At 36.0% G+C, this 15913-nt stretch overlaps 1 protein-coding gene across 5 annotated transcripts in view; it reads left to right on the top strand.

Moving 5' to 3' along the window:
* Nucleotides 1-15913, top strand: part of ZNF385D (zinc finger protein 385D) — a 705866-nt gene that overhangs the window by 606312 nt on the left and 83641 nt on the right. The gene's annotated exons all lie outside the window — the stretch shown is intronic.

Here is a 15913-nt window from a genome sequence, read left to right as displayed (position 1 = left end):
AACATATATATATATATGCCTAAAAGCCTCATAACCTGCACCAAGATGTTTGTTCGTGTCATAATAACAGTGTCCTGAGAAATAATAGATATATCATGAATTGATAACTTAATGTTGTTAAATTCACTGTCTCCTATAATCCTTATGATGCCAAGTTCACCAAGGACAGAGATTGAGTCTCTTTTTCACTGGGATAGCCTGTGTCTAACAGGGAGTTTAGTACATGGTATGGATGTTAACAACATTTGATGCGAGGATGAATGAACAAACAGTCAAGCATTGTTACCTCTACTTTGCCAATGAGAAGCTCAAAGTATATTTTGTAATTTTTTTAAAATATATTTTTATTGATTTCAGAGATAAAGGGAGAGGGAGAGAGAGAGATAGAAACATCAATGATGAGAGAGAATCATTGATCGGCTGCCTCCTGCACACCCCCTACTGGGGATTGAGCCCGCAACCTGGGCATGTGCCCTTGACCAGAATTGAACCTGGGACCCTTCAGTCCACAGGCCGATGCTCTATCCACTGAGCCAAACCAGCCAGGGCAGAAACTCGAACTTTAAAAGGCTATATAAATCCCCCTTACCAGCAGGTGGGTGGAGCTAAGATTATAACCACATCTTCTGATCACAAAGTCCATGCATTTCATTAAATATAGCACTTCCCTATAGCCACTACAACAGGGAAGATATATCTTTTGGCAATTTGAACTGTGATTTTGTTTCCTATGTTCTTGAGAGATTTTAGGAAAATGTGACACAGATTTGGATTATAGAGAAAATGAGAGGGTGGGAGTTGAAACTGTGATGGAAGTCAAGTTGGCATTTAATTAACAAATAAAAACAACCAAAAAAAGTTGTTTGTGGTCCCACCAACCTCAAAAAAAAACAACAAAAAAAAAACACAAAAAACTCAAACATGTCTTTTCAGGTAACTTTAACAGGAATTCAAATATTCCAGGAATAAATGGGAATGTTTCTGAAACAGCATCTCTTTGCTTCCTGTTTCTTTAAAATGTACCATGATAGAGGCATGTAACATTTTAATTGAAAGGTACCTGGAGAACATCCCTTTTCCCCTTCCCTTCCCCTGAGTCTTAAGGGTCCCAAATAAAGTGTTCAGTAACCATCTGGAGAGGGAGCAACTAGGATCAGTTGAAAGTAAGACCAAGAAATTGAGGATGAAAAACTTTTCTCACCTCCTTCCACTCCTGGCTTATAGCAGAGCAGCTCCTCTTTATTCTGTATTTACATACAGATAAGAATTATTTCATTGCAAGAATTTTCAAGAACATAGCTATGCCCACAATATTAGGATGCTCTAGCTCCTTGCCAGTAAGGAAATCATATGTTAGATGACGATGCATGTTCACAAATTTATGTATTCTATCTAATCTTCAGTCAATCCATGAAGTCATCCATTAGACCCTTTGGTTGGGAATTGAGGATTTCTTCCTTCCGGAGCCTCTCTCCATTTCCTCTTTGACTGGCCTTTGGGTCCATGAACCCCTGGCAAGTTGCTCTCCTTACACTTCCCCAAGAGCTGACTGTCAGTCATCTCCTTCCAGTTTGTTTTCCTATAGATGTCATTGTAGTAGAGGTGGGCAACTTCAGATCTTGCCTCCTGTGGGCTCTGGAGGGGTGCACTTAGACTTTCCAAGTTCCTTAGAATGAAATACCCATAAAACAACCCCCTCCCCCCCGCCAAATGCTAAGGGACCGTTTTAGCATAACTCTTATAGGTTATTCTGAAACCCTCCTTGACATTGTTCTTCTGTCTTACTAAGACTGCTATTATTTTCTTCCCTCCTTAGTGTAACTTAGATCTGATTGGGCACAGTTATGGAGGTTCCTGAAAGGGGATGAGTCTGATAGTTGGATGGAGAAAATGCTATTTCTTCCACAAGAGGCTTCTAATGTGATAAAGAGCAAGTTATTCAGAGACCAGGATGGACACCCCAGAACTTCTCACTCAAAGTTAGTCTTTGTTCAAGGCACTGAAATTTTGCTTCTCTAATTTTATCATCACAGAGTAAAAAACAGCTTTTTTCTGTAATAATTTTGCAAATGAAAAAACAGGTTCAGAGAATTGTAACTTGCTTAAGGTCATGATTGGAAAGCCAACATTTAAACTAAGCCAATCTTAGTTTCATTCCATTTTATTTACAATAAGGCTTACACCTTCGCTCATAGACCTGGTGCCATGATCTCCTAGGTTATATTAAGATTTGTACAAAGATTTATTCTCTATCTGCACTTACACACCTATTGCAAGGCAATGTTTCTTATCTTCTTCACTTGAAAATAGTGAAAAATGAATGACTGTTTACAAAAAGGACTTGAGATCTATAGATGAAATGCATGTAAGATTGAAAAAAAGAATCACAAGATTATCTCTGTGTCTACTGGAAAAGATTTGTTTAAAGGCATAAGTAAATTATTTTATTTTTTAAGCTTTCTAAGTGTGTGATGAGAAAGGACAGCTAGGAAAAATGAAGAAATGTAAGGAGCTGTAGATTCCAAGTGTTCCTAGAATAAAAGTATTGCTTATTTTTGAAGTGCACGATGTTAAAAATCATGGGAAGTTTTATCAATCATTTGTAGGTCTCTTTAGGAAGGAACAGGGTCTTTTGATTATTCTGTCAAAGTCAAATAGGATCTCAGAAACTAATATCCTAGCACAGTGATGGCGAACCTTTTGAGCTCGGTGTGTCAGCATTGTGAAAAACCCTAACTTAACTCTGGTGCCATGTCACATATAGAAATTTTTTGATATTTGCAACCATAGTAAAACAAAGACTTATATTTTTGATATTTATTTTATATATTTAAATGCCATTTAACAGAGAAAAATCAACCAAAAAAATGAGTTCGTGTGTCACCTCTGACACGCGTGTCATAGGTTCGCCAACACTGTCCTAGCATGTTGTAAGTAAACATAACTGGTTTTGATGAGAGACTGAAAAAGGCCTCCAGTCCTGGTCCCACCTTTGGTTTCAGGTAGAGTGAACATTTGGGGAAACTATGCATGCCAACCATATTGATTTATTAAGAATTGACAAGGAGCCTGGCCAGTGTGGCTTAGTGGTTGATATGAACCAAGAGGTCAAGGTTTGATTCCCAGTCAGGGCACATGCCTAGGTTTCGGGCTCAATCCCCAGTTGGGGTAATGGAGGAGGCAGCCGATCAGTGACTCCCATCATTGATGTTGTTCTCCCTCTCCCTCTTCCTTTATCTCTGAAAAAAATATTATATAAGAATTGACAAGAAATTATATTGAACAGGTGAAATTATACCCAGATCTATGATTCAGACTCCTCCTAGATATTTCTTCACTCCAGGCAATACAAAGAAATACCCAAAGAGGCCCAAAGAAAGATATGTTGTGTTCTTGCTTCTCTTAAAATCGTGGAACATGGAGCTTTTCGGAGCACTTTGGTGCTTCATTTAGGCAAAGATTAGCTAAAAAATAAATAATGTGGACCTAATTGTGCCTGTCTGCTCACACACCCTCTCTTCTTTTCCCCTGGCTTGGAACTTTATATTTATCTAGATTTAAGGCATAGTAATATGGTTGATGCATTCATTAAGTTATGTAACTTTGGGTGTCCTGTAAAACAATAAAGAGGTGTATCATGACTCTAATAATATATATTTAAATTTTGCTTATGTAATAGCCAAAATATGTGTCCTTCATTCATTGGCAGATCTCCTCCAAGTGGTGATTCAGGAATCCAGGCCTTCTCATCTTGTGGTCTTAACATCTTTAATGTGTAGCTTCCAAGGGGCTATGCTTACCTACATTGACCAGGTAGAGGGAAAAGAGCCAGAAAAACTGTGCTTGGGAAGTTTTAGTTAACCAAGGTGGACCTAGTGAAGATCACTTCTTCTCACCCTCATTGTCTGTAATTCAGTCACATAACACTTAAGTATAAGAGTAGTATAGTCCGGCTGTGTACCAAGGGAAAAAATAAGTTTTTTTCCGTGAGTTCCTGACATTGTGTCCCAGAAACTAGCAAGATTATTACAGAAAGTATTGTTTTCTTTATGTGGTAAAATATAGAGGGTCATAAAAGAAGGTGGGGAAGCTGCTCTATGAGAAATATACTTCTCTTAATGTTTTCTCTCTCTCCTGGATCTATTTTTTTTAAATTTTGCTAAATATCTACATTGAAGACAGAAATATTTGAAGAAGTATTCATGTTATGATGGGAGGATCATGAGCTTTGGATACAGGAAGACCTGGTTTCAAGTTTTTCCTCTGTGGACCTTAAGCTAGTCTCTTAAACATTATGAACCTCAGTTTCCTCATCGTGAAATGGATATAATGAAATCTTATTTTGAGGGAAACTATGAACTTTATATAAAATCCATTGTATGTATGTATAGGAAAAAACATAACATATATAGGGTTTGGTAAAATTTATGGTTTCAGGAATCTGCTAGGGGTCTTGATACATAGCATCTATGGATAAGTTGGTGGGGGGAACTACTGTATTATCATTATTAGGGCAACTGTAAGTTATTTTTACCTCATCTAAAAAAATCTATGGAAAGATGTGTATTAGTTATGTTAACACTAAGCTGATGTAACAAATATACCTCGAATTTAGATGACGTGGCTGTCTATTTCTCTTATACATAATCTTTCTGCAGTAAGCATTTCTGATTTTAGCAAGTCATGCATTGCAGACATTGAGGGCATTGGAGGCAGAGAGTAGCCAATTTAAAATACTAATTGATGGAGGAAAGCCTTAAGTTAATATTTCTACGTATAATTAAAATTTAGTATTTATCTAAAAATTTACTTTCAAAGTAACTAATACATTATTTCACTCAGTAACCTGCTTATAAACGTTTATAACAGTGCTCTATTTTAGGAATGGGGGAAATTTCACTGGGGGTGAAATGATTTATGTTGGGTATATGAATAAAGTTGGAAAACTAGTGGGGAGCTATGCCTTCCCATTTCTAGCTTGTTACTTACTGTACCAAGCTACATCACCTCTCTGTCATGAAGATGTGATCCAAAAAATCTCCATCAAACAAATAAATGTTGTATATATGTTAATAAGTAAATCAAGTATTTCGTGTGACAGTAAAAAGTGTGATTTTACTTTTTGCTTAATAATATATAATTATCGTTCAACAAATAGATATTGAGAACCTACGATGCCTCTAGTGACAGAATAAAATCCCTGAAGGTCTGCAAGGATTAATACTAGATGATTTGTTTATAGGTTATTTTACATGATTCCTTCTCTTTATTTAAACTTTCTATTTGATGCACTTTCTGAAAAAAGTAAAGATATTTTAAGATAACTCATTGATGTTATTTAAAAATATTAACTCATTTTTCTGCTTTTACAAATGATAGAATCAAAATGCAGGTCTGTTTCCAGAATTCCATCTATAATATGGAAACGTATATTAGTAGAAGTAAGTAAGGCACCAGTGCTCAGTTCAGAATGACAGTGTCAGATGGAGGCCACCTGATTTGGCAACTCCATGTCCAAGCATTCAGATCTTTCATTTATACCTACCTTTCCAAAGATCCATTGTTCTAATTAATTGATTAAGTATTAAATTATCATGTCCTGTATTACAATCACCAACAACATATTTGTTCTCTATCCCATAACTGCAATGGACATTCTATGCTTTCCTTTTACCTGATGTGGCAGCAGCAGTGAATAGTGAAAACCATTGCCTTCCACAAGCTATTATTTCATTGGCTTTCATGATGCCAGATTCTTCAGGTTTTTATCTTATTTCCCATGTTCTATATCTTCTTTTCTAGCACTATTTCCTGCAATGCCAATCTGTTGGAATGCCCCACAGCATAAGTGTGTGTTGAACATATCAATATTTAAATGAACAGATAAAAAAACAAGTACATCTAATGTTTAACCTAAATGCGTGGCACTAATAGTGGGAGTTTCAGGAAATGAGAGCAGAATGACCAGAGGAAGCTGTGGAACTTTTGGAAAGATTTTTTTGTAGGACGTGAAAGCACAGCTTTGAATAAACAACCTCAAGGGTCTCCATAATTCCTTGTTGAAAACTAAATGTTGGAATCATTTTGCAAACTTTGTTCTTGATTTTGCTCTTGGTTCCCATGAAGCTTGAATCACTGAATTATTCTTGAAGTTCTTTTGTTATCTTAGCACATTAACTTAGCTCATTACAGCTGAGTATGTAGTGGAAAATAGCATCTGTTTACACTGTAATAATATAAAAAATTACTTACCAGTAACAGAATAAAGAGCAATTTGCAAAAGCTAATCATATTTGTGCACTTGTCTGCAAAAAGTAAATTGTTAATATATGCCCAAGGGGCAATCACTTGCTGGTTTAAGCGGTGGAAGCAGTGATATTAACAAGCATAGTTTGGACAACTCCTGTACTTAAGATTGAATTCAAAATACTTTAACTTGTCATGTAAATATAGATGTTCATTAATTTTGTTAACTTATTTTGACCCTGGTAAATTGAAGCAATGTAGGGATTCAGATAATATCATGGAAAATCCTATGGTTAGAAACTTCTTAATATTTACTAAGTCAAAATTTTAATAATTCTTAGAGAAAACTTTCTTTAACTTTTTTAGTGTTAATTGCAAAAAGTATTGGGAAAACATTTCAAATGAAGCCATCCCCCGAAGCATTGCCATTAAAAGTCTGTTTAAAATTTAAAAATTAACATTTGAAAATATTGAAAAATAAATGGATTGGAATCTTAGTAATCTCACTGAGTTGCAGCTTTTTACTTCTTCAGATAGGGAAGCCAGGGAATGCTTACATTTTATAGTCACTGAGACTTTTAAAGTTTACACTTATAATTTTAAAAAATATGTTATTTATTTATTTTAAAGAGAGAGAGAGGAAGAGGGAGAGAGAGAGAGAAACATTGATCAGCTGCCTTCTGCACATTGAGCCTGCAACCCAGGCATGTGCCCTGACTAGGAATGGAACTGGTGACCTTCTGGTGCATGGGAGGATATTCTCAACCAACTGAGCCACATCAGCCAGGGATACACTTACAAAAGCTTTTAAAAATATTATTTACAAAATAAACCCTTTATCCTTTGGTCATAATAGAGACAGATACCATTAGGTTTTTCTCCCCTCCTTTATTTATCAAGGGGAGAGAAAGAAATCTATATGACCTTAATCTTTAAATTCCTCTTTTTCTGGATGACAGGGTGTAACCTATTCAACTAAGACAGTCTTACTTCAGACATGTTAATAATATTCATTAAGCACAGCTCTCTTTTATATTTAGTCAGCCCTCAATTACTGCTCTCATCCTGCCTTGTTGCTTTTGACCTACCCTATAATAAGTTTCCCGTAAATGGCTGATTCCATCCACTACAATTTTAACTGAGAGAACAGCCCCCTGCTAGGTTTGGAGGCCACCTCATTGTAGCCTCCTACGAAAAGAGTTTACCAATCCTGATATCACTGATCTGATGATAGAACCTTTATCCTTGTGAATTCAGCCTCCAGAGACCAAATTCTAAGATATGATATTCTATATGTCAGAAGAAATTGATCCTTTCTTTCCAGTTAACTTATTTTGGTGTGAGGATGAAAAGGAAATGATTCATTCCGGGACTGAAACTTGAAGATATCCAAGCACTTTAAGAAAATAATTTTTTTTAGGCTAAACTGTGAAGTATACTTTAGCTCAATAAAGAATTTAAAAATATGTTGTCTTCTACGCTGTCAGTTGGAGTCTTAGTTCATTCACTCAAATGTAGCAGCTGATTAAGGATTGTGTTTCAGTGGTAAAACAAGAAAAAAAATATTTTATTTGCCTTTCAAATGGCATTTCCCAGTAGCTTGGGTTGCCATCTGTTGCTGATAACTCCCCAATTTAGCTACAGCCTAGACTTCACTCTAAGCTCCGTATCAAATCATTAATTATAGAGCCCATGTTTCTTCGATGTTTTAAAGAGTCCTTGAACTCAACATACCCTACCCCAACTCATATCTTCTCCCCATACATTTGGACCTCTTTGAATATCAAAAATTCTAGAAGACAGAACCTCCAATCATGCATTTGGAAGAAGCAGAAATCTGTGAGACATCTTTCAGAACACCCCTCAAAATTCACCATCAATTCTCTCAATTCTTGACATTTTTAATTCACCTATTAATCAAATGTGTGTACTATCCTTTCTCTGTTTTCTCTCTCGTCATCAGATTCTTAGCTGTGGACATCTCTTCTTTGGACCATTACGATAATAATCCAACCCTTTGCTCCATCCCCATTTTTACCCCCTCCTCCAATCCAGCCTAGTCGTCCCTGGCAGAGTGATCTCATTAAAATTTAAACATATTTATGTTTCTGTATTTCTTAAAAACCTTTGAGCAGCCTTCCATTTGAACAGAGATTAAAAACATAACCCTTATCCAAGCCTACAAGGCTCTCTGCTGGAGCTGCCTTGTGCCCAGTGATACTCCCTGGTGTCTGAAGGCTTCACATTTCAAGATAGAAACAAGCATCACATAGTTTTCCACACTTTATTTGGCACTTCACCATTAATTTATTGGAGCTTGTATTTAAATAACTTAAATGGGTGAACCCTCGGATCGAATGGTGCTAGTAATGGTATCTAAAGCATGGCCCCAAGGTAGAGAAAAATTAGTAATGTGAAGTTTAACCCCTTTGCAAAGGGACTTGCAAATAGTTTTTTTGCATTTTTTTCAAACCTTTTTTTACTTTGCTTATAGCATTTTTTAATAGCACAAACTTGTAAATTTAGTTTAATTTATCAGTCTGACTATTTCTCTATCCCTTAATTGCAATAGCATCTGGCCACAGGTCAGTCAGTCCTTGGTGAATGAATGAAGAGAAAAAGGATTGAAATAAAGGTGGATTCTGCCTGTTAGTCTAAGTTCTTAAGGTTATTTGTGATATATTACTCCCAGAGCACCCAAAGTGCTTCAGAAAATTGTTATGGTGCTTAACACTGATAAAACATCTGGCTCGAATATAAACCATTATTTTGTGGACCCGAAGACTCTCACTAACAATTGCATATTTTAGAGGTGATCTTTGGGACAAGTTCACTAAGGGAACAATTGTAACAATTCTCAGATGTATGAATTAGAAATTAGAAATGCTACAAACCTATAGAAAGAAGTCCTTCCCTGACTTATGGAGAAATAAGGAATTTATTAATTTTCCCCTAATGGAAGGTGCTTTTCTTCAGCAAATACAGGGTATATATATTATTACATGAGTTTGTAGGGAGGAAAATGGGCTAATGATGTCAGAATTAATTTCCCTATATTGTTTTAGAACATAAATATTCCATTGTGAGACTTAAATGGTATAAACAGAGAAATAGCACTTGAATACTGCAAATGCCTATCTGTGTATTTAAAAGAATTCTGTGTTAAATCTTAAAGTGCAGAGTCATCACTGGAATTACTCATTGCATTTCCCGGATTAAATAAATTCTTAGTAGTTATTCATCAGAATTTTTAAAAAGTGAAACAATCTCCATATTATTCCTTTGCAAAGAGTGCTCCCTATAAATAGCACAATTTGCAGTTGGTGATAAGTTTCTCCTGGAGAAAAAAAAATAATAGTTTGTGTTTGTGCCAGATGCTTTTCCAGCATTAAGTGCCATAAAAATTCCCTGAAGTGTGTTCAAGAGATAAGGCAAAGTGCCAGAGAATGGCAGGGAATTAAGTCGAACCCTGTTCACATGTAAAATCCTTTGAGACACCATATGCATATTTCCATATTGAAGTAAAAATGTGAAGCTAATTCAAGTGCATTTCCTAGGCACTTGTTTAGAGATCTAGATTAGGACTTAGGGACGCAATGACAAGGAATAGGTCTTTCCCTGTCTGTTGATAGAGTCACTCTCTTTTTAGAAGAAACAGACATTTAACCCTTGTTATGGCAGTGACATCAGTGGTACCCAACACTACATACCCCACACTACATGGAGTAGGTGACATGTGCTAATAGACATCTGTCAGCAAAATAAGGTGTCATGCAGAGAGAACTAGTCATACAAAGTCTAAAAAATGATTTCTTCTCGGGGTATTTTTCTTAAGAGAATAAAAGGGATACACATCCATCCTTTATCTGCACTATAAGCAGATTTCCTTGCTAGAGAATGACATGGTGACTGTGACTGAGAGGTGAAGACTTGAGGTAGGTAGATTGCCTGGAGGAGGAAGGCGGGGGTTACATAGAGGAAGCATGCACTTCATGCCAGAAAATAAGACATTTTTCTCTGCTGCTCATACCAACACCTATGACAGCTTGACCCTCGGAAATAATTAAATTCAACATTTCTAATTACCTCCCAACTTTTAAATGGTACATGACAATCACACACAGAGAAAAGTATTAAGCTATAGGCATTGTGAAGGGATGGATATTGAATACTGATTTAGTAGTTAGACAATGTGTTGTTGTTTCTAATACATCTCAATTTCATACAAGACATTTTTGTGATTATATCACTGGAGTTAAAACTCACGTGAGGTCTCAGGCTTACAAAAAGCCCCCCAAAATATTGAGCCTACTTAGCCACGTCCAAATATTCCTTTTAGCTCAACTAGACCATGCACACTGGCTTCAAGAGCCCCACTACCAGCCTGTGTCCCCCAGTGAGGGACCCAACGTTAGAAGTCAGTGAGGTAGCTGTTTTGATTCCAAATATACAGAAAAAGATGGTTTCACAACAGGAACCAGGCAAAACCTCTCAAATGAGCTTCTTTCACTCAAATGAGTACTCCCTACTTTATCATTCACATTAGATACTTGAAAACATTAAATGCTTAATGTTTAAAAATCGTGAATGTTTGTAGATGAGGTGAAGAGCTTTGAAAAGTTGAATCCATCTAGATTTTTTTTTTCCAACCACATAAGCACTTAGTAACAGGATATTTTCTGTGCTTATAAAATAAAAGTTAGAGTTACCTAATGTATCTGAAAAATGATGACATGCCTCTCCTTTGTTTATTTAGGTGTTTTTTTGTTTTGTTTCAGTGAGTAGTGGTAGTGTATAAAAATCATTTTACTCTTGGCGCTATTATCTTCTTTATTCTATTTTTTCCCCATTCCTACGACTGTTACTGTCCATTTCTCTATTGAAGAGTGCAGAAGACAGGGACACATTACATTTAAAACAAGGCATCCATCACTTGAGCTCAGAGAGAACACTCATAATTGAATCATGTTTTTTACTTTGGGACTCAATGCCAGTGAATTTTCATTTTTATTCATAATGTAGTCATCTACTGCTGCATTAACTACACAATCAAAAGTTAAAATAAATTAATAAATACTCTGCATGGGACATTTAATTAAGGAATAAAAATACCTATATTACATCACTTCCCCTATTGTGTAAGAGAATTTGAAAGGTACATGTAGTCACAGCGGTAAGGAAAATGTAAAACAATGAGCTCTTCTATCTGTACATTTCTCCTTCAAATCATTTAAGTGGAGTAACAGAAAAGGCACTCTTCTTGGCTTACCGGAGTGGTTTTTATTTGCCTGCTAGTGAGAAGTTTTCCTCAATAAAAAAGCCCTAAGTACATAATGAAAGAACCAGGATATGACTAACACTACATTAGTTTAATGCAAATAAAAATAGTGACTTAGATGCTTGTTATAGTGATGCTATAAGAATTGTGATACAGGGCTTAGCTTTGCTTGTATTCTCATAGGGTTGGGGGTTCCCCCAGCCCCACAGAAAGGATAATGGCAGAGCATTCAGTAGAGAGGTAAAAAAAATGGGGTCCAAGGGTCATGCTGCAATAATAATTTAGCTTGGGGAGAAAAAGGAAAAAAGAAAACTCCAAAGAGAAAGTCACAGGGACTTGGAAAGCACTTACATGGGATTTTAGAATTGTATGGAGGTTTTCAAGGTTGATTTACTATTTTGCTTTAATTTGTCTTGGATAGAAATTTTCCAATTACATATGTATCTGAGTTATTTTTTACTTCTTTTTATGACTTGTTCTTAAGGAAATAAACTTTTGATAATTTTTCTGGGTTGCATGTTGCTGACATTTAGACACATGCAAATGTTCCGTCTTCAAATAATTATGCATTAATCTTAAAAAACTAGACTTTGGGTACTTATAGAAAAAGGGGACATCTTTGTAGAAAATCCACTAATATTAAGATGAGTGGCTCTGAAACTTTAGTTTGCACCAGAATCACCAGAAGTGCTTGTAAAACACGGATTGCTGAGCCCCATCTCCATCGTTTCTGATTCAGTAGGACTGGGATGGAGGTTGAGAATTTGTATCTCTAACAAGCTCCCAGCTTCTGTTGCTGCTACGGGTCTGGAGACCACACTTTGAGAACTAATGCTTTATAGGAATGTTCAATTAAGCTGAGAGTTGAGAAAAAGGGGGTTAAGATGGAATCAGGACTTGGAGATCTTCTATTGGTATATGCAAATGTGATATTCAAAATATTTCACTAGCCACTGACCAAATGGAATGCATATGGGCCTTAATCCATATGGCAAAGCCTGTGCCCACTGCCTCAACATTAGACCTGAGTGAGTGTATGCCACCTAAAAATGACGTACTGATTAATCAAAATTTTAAATGTTTTTTTAATAGTTCTTCAAATATAAATCTAAAATAAGTGTTTTAGAGTTTAGGATACTATATCATGTTTTATCATTTCATTGTTGTCTTCATCTCCAAACAATAATCTCAGCTAAAATATTCAAAATCAGATAATTAAAAAAAAAAAGAATCTCTCACTCATGTGTTATCTCTGCGCTCCTCAAAGAACATGGCAACTTCTTTAATAACTACTGTTCATTTTTCTCATATTTTAATAAATTTAATATGTGGTAAAATTACATGATATCAACTAACAAAGATCACGTTTTCCTTTTGGAATGATGTGTTCATGAAAATTAATTGGTTATGGTAACCAGATACATATGCTTACAATACACTTCCTAGTATAAAAAAAAAACGTATTAAGACACCTTTATATAAAAGAGATGGTGAGTAACAAACAGTATACCAGGTATTGGTGCTAAAGGAATAAAATAATACATGAATATTAAATATCCTGTGAGTTTCACAGTAATAGTGATTTAAAAAGAATCCTCTTACTTAGATAAGTAAAATAAATGTGTGTGTGTGTGTGTGTGTGTGTTTCAGAAGGATGAAACTTCTCCCAAATGTTAGCCACTCAACACTTATTTTTATCTACTTTGGAACTTCCACTGTTTTTAAACTGGAAGACATTTTGAAATTCTGAAGATAAACTTTGATGACTGAACAGTCTGACTGGCTACTGACGACTAGGGTGTGGTGGTGACATTTAAAGTAGCATCATTCTTTTCTTCAGGAATGTGTGTGCATATCTTTAATGTCAGCACTTGCCACTTGTTAGATTTGCTGGTGTCATGGGCTAGTTCAAAGTTGGTAATAGTGATTTTTATTACACGGTTCCCCAATATTCCACTTGTCATTTAAAAGTAAGTTGTCAAAGCCCAATTTTGATTGTTCTGCTCACTTCTGTGTGTACTCCGATCATCTGATTCTGTTTTTAGTTTTAAAATACAAAATCCTGAAATGTGCCATAATGAAGGAGTACACTCTTTAACCTTGGAATCATTCCTGAGGAGAAATAATTGTTTGCTTGTGTCTGACGGTTCCCAGGTTTCTGGGAAAGACTTGACTCAGAAACTGGCTAATAAATAACAGGAAACAACCTTGGAGGGAATGTGGTGTGCTCTGTTACATCCAGCGTCTCTCTGCCCGGACGAGGCCCACAGAGACATCTCTGGCCAACTGTTGCTTTAAAAAAATCTCCCAGCAGGATTCTTACTTAGGTTACAGTCACAGAAAGATTAGATATGGCTGCATAATCTATCTAGTCCAGCAAAGTGGCAGAAAAGAGAGTAAGAGTAAGGAGAGCTGGCTGAGTTGGTTTTTGTTTTGTTTTTTAGTTTTTTTGTGGTTTATTTTTTATACAAGGAATACACTTTTATACAACACACCCATATTCAGTTGGACCAAGAGTTATGGGGTTACTATACATAGAAAGAGTAATGCTAATATGACCTAAAAGTAGTCCAATAAATTCTACAAACATTAAATAAGGGTGGATGACAAAGAAATTTTATAATATCCGGAAGGGTTATCTGTCTGCATTCTGTTTCCAACTGTCCATTTCCACCTCAAGACACACACCTGCACCATCACAATTACATTGATCTCCTCTAGTGCTATCTGCATTCTGTACACCTTCATTCCCCCAAATCCTACACATCATGGGTTCTCCATACCACTTTGAACCTTCATATCATTGGTGTGTGTTTTTTTCAGATTTGAGGGAGGCTTAGTTGTCTTTCTTTTAATCAGATAATTTTAAATTAAGATGATTATTATCAGGGTGCTTTGGGGCTGTTATTCAATTAACAAATGAGTGTGCATTTTTTATTTTTTGTTTTTCTTTTGTTTTTAATATATCCGGTGTCTCAATTGGACACACCAACTATTAGTCATTTTGTTATCTCCTTCTCCCACAACTCCCTGCGCCATTTCACTGGTGGGAATCATTGGCTTAGTTGTATCTGTATGCAGAGTATTTGGGGGGTATAAGTATTCTTTTTCTTGTTGGGTTCTTTTCGAGTGTTTCTTATTTTCCAAAATAGTAACACTCTCCTGGTCCTATGGTATTCTAAAACAAAGTGTTATTTGGTTGTAAATACCACTGAAAATGCATATTTTAGAGATGTATGTGTAGATATTAATGTTAATTTAAACACTGTCTTTAATAGGTATTGTTTATAAAACATTTACTACTATACCAGGGGTAGGAATGCTGACAGAGAGAAGAGAGGAACTTTGCTTTAAGGAAAAGTATGTAGCCAGTTGCCTTGAGAAGATGACCCACTATATTGTGGATGTAATTGACTATAGCATATTGTCCTCAAAAGATATGTCTAAAGGACTTGATTTATTAATAGGAAGAACTAGGCAGGAAATAAAAAGGGACACACCTCTCTGTTCATCAAAGTTGCATTCTCCATGTAGAATCAAACCAGTCCAATCTATTGCTGGTTCGTCAATTAACTATAGCCAGTGTTAACTTCATATTTTGACTCACACTATGTCTTTTGATGTTATGTGTTGTTGGAAAACTTGTAACTGATGCATGAGTGTCCTTTCTGTTCAAACTGTTTCTAATATATGATTTCCTTGTCCAGTGTTCTTTCAATAAGGGTACCTAGTCCTTTGAGGATACTTGTCAGAATGATGCAAATGAAGGTGTAGATTAATTATTTTTCATTTATAGAAATATATACTGCAACACCCTACCTACCACAGTTGCTATGATGAAGAGGACAGTGTGATTATTATTTTTCTTGCAAAATGGAACCTTGAGTTTATTTATTTATTTAATATATATTCTATTGATTTCAGAGAGGTAGGGAGAGGGAGATAGAAATATCAATGATGAGAGAGAATCATTGACCAGCTGCCTCCTGCACGTCCCTTACTGGGAACCAAGCCTGCAACCCGGGCGTGTGCCCTTGACCGGAATCTGACCTGGGACCCTTCAGTCCTCAGGCCAACGCTCTATCCACTGAGCCAAACCAGCTTGGGTTTAAATAAGCCTTTGGAAGTAATGGGCAGTCTAACAGGCAGAGGTCTCCGCTGAGATAGCTTCTTTGCGAGGTGACATTTTGAAAGGTTTTTGAGCTGGGAATCCTTCAGATCTAAGAATTTCCCTGCTCATTCCCAGTCTACCCAAGCCACCAAGGCCCCCCCCCCATAAATAAACATTAATAAATATAGATATCTTTAAGATGATTTTCTATCTCAATGAATGTGTCTCTCCAGTACCATAAAAAGATAGTTTTAAGAAAATAGAAACTTGGGAAAATA

This window comes from Myotis brandtii, unplaced genomic scaffold, assembly GCF_000412655.1.
Source record: "Myotis brandtii unplaced genomic scaffold, ASM41265v1 scaffold18, whole genome shotgun sequence".
Lineage (NCBI taxonomy): Eukaryota > Metazoa > Chordata > Mammalia > Chiroptera > Vespertilionidae > Myotis > Myotis brandtii.
This window is presented reverse-complemented; position numbering and strand designations above follow the sequence as displayed.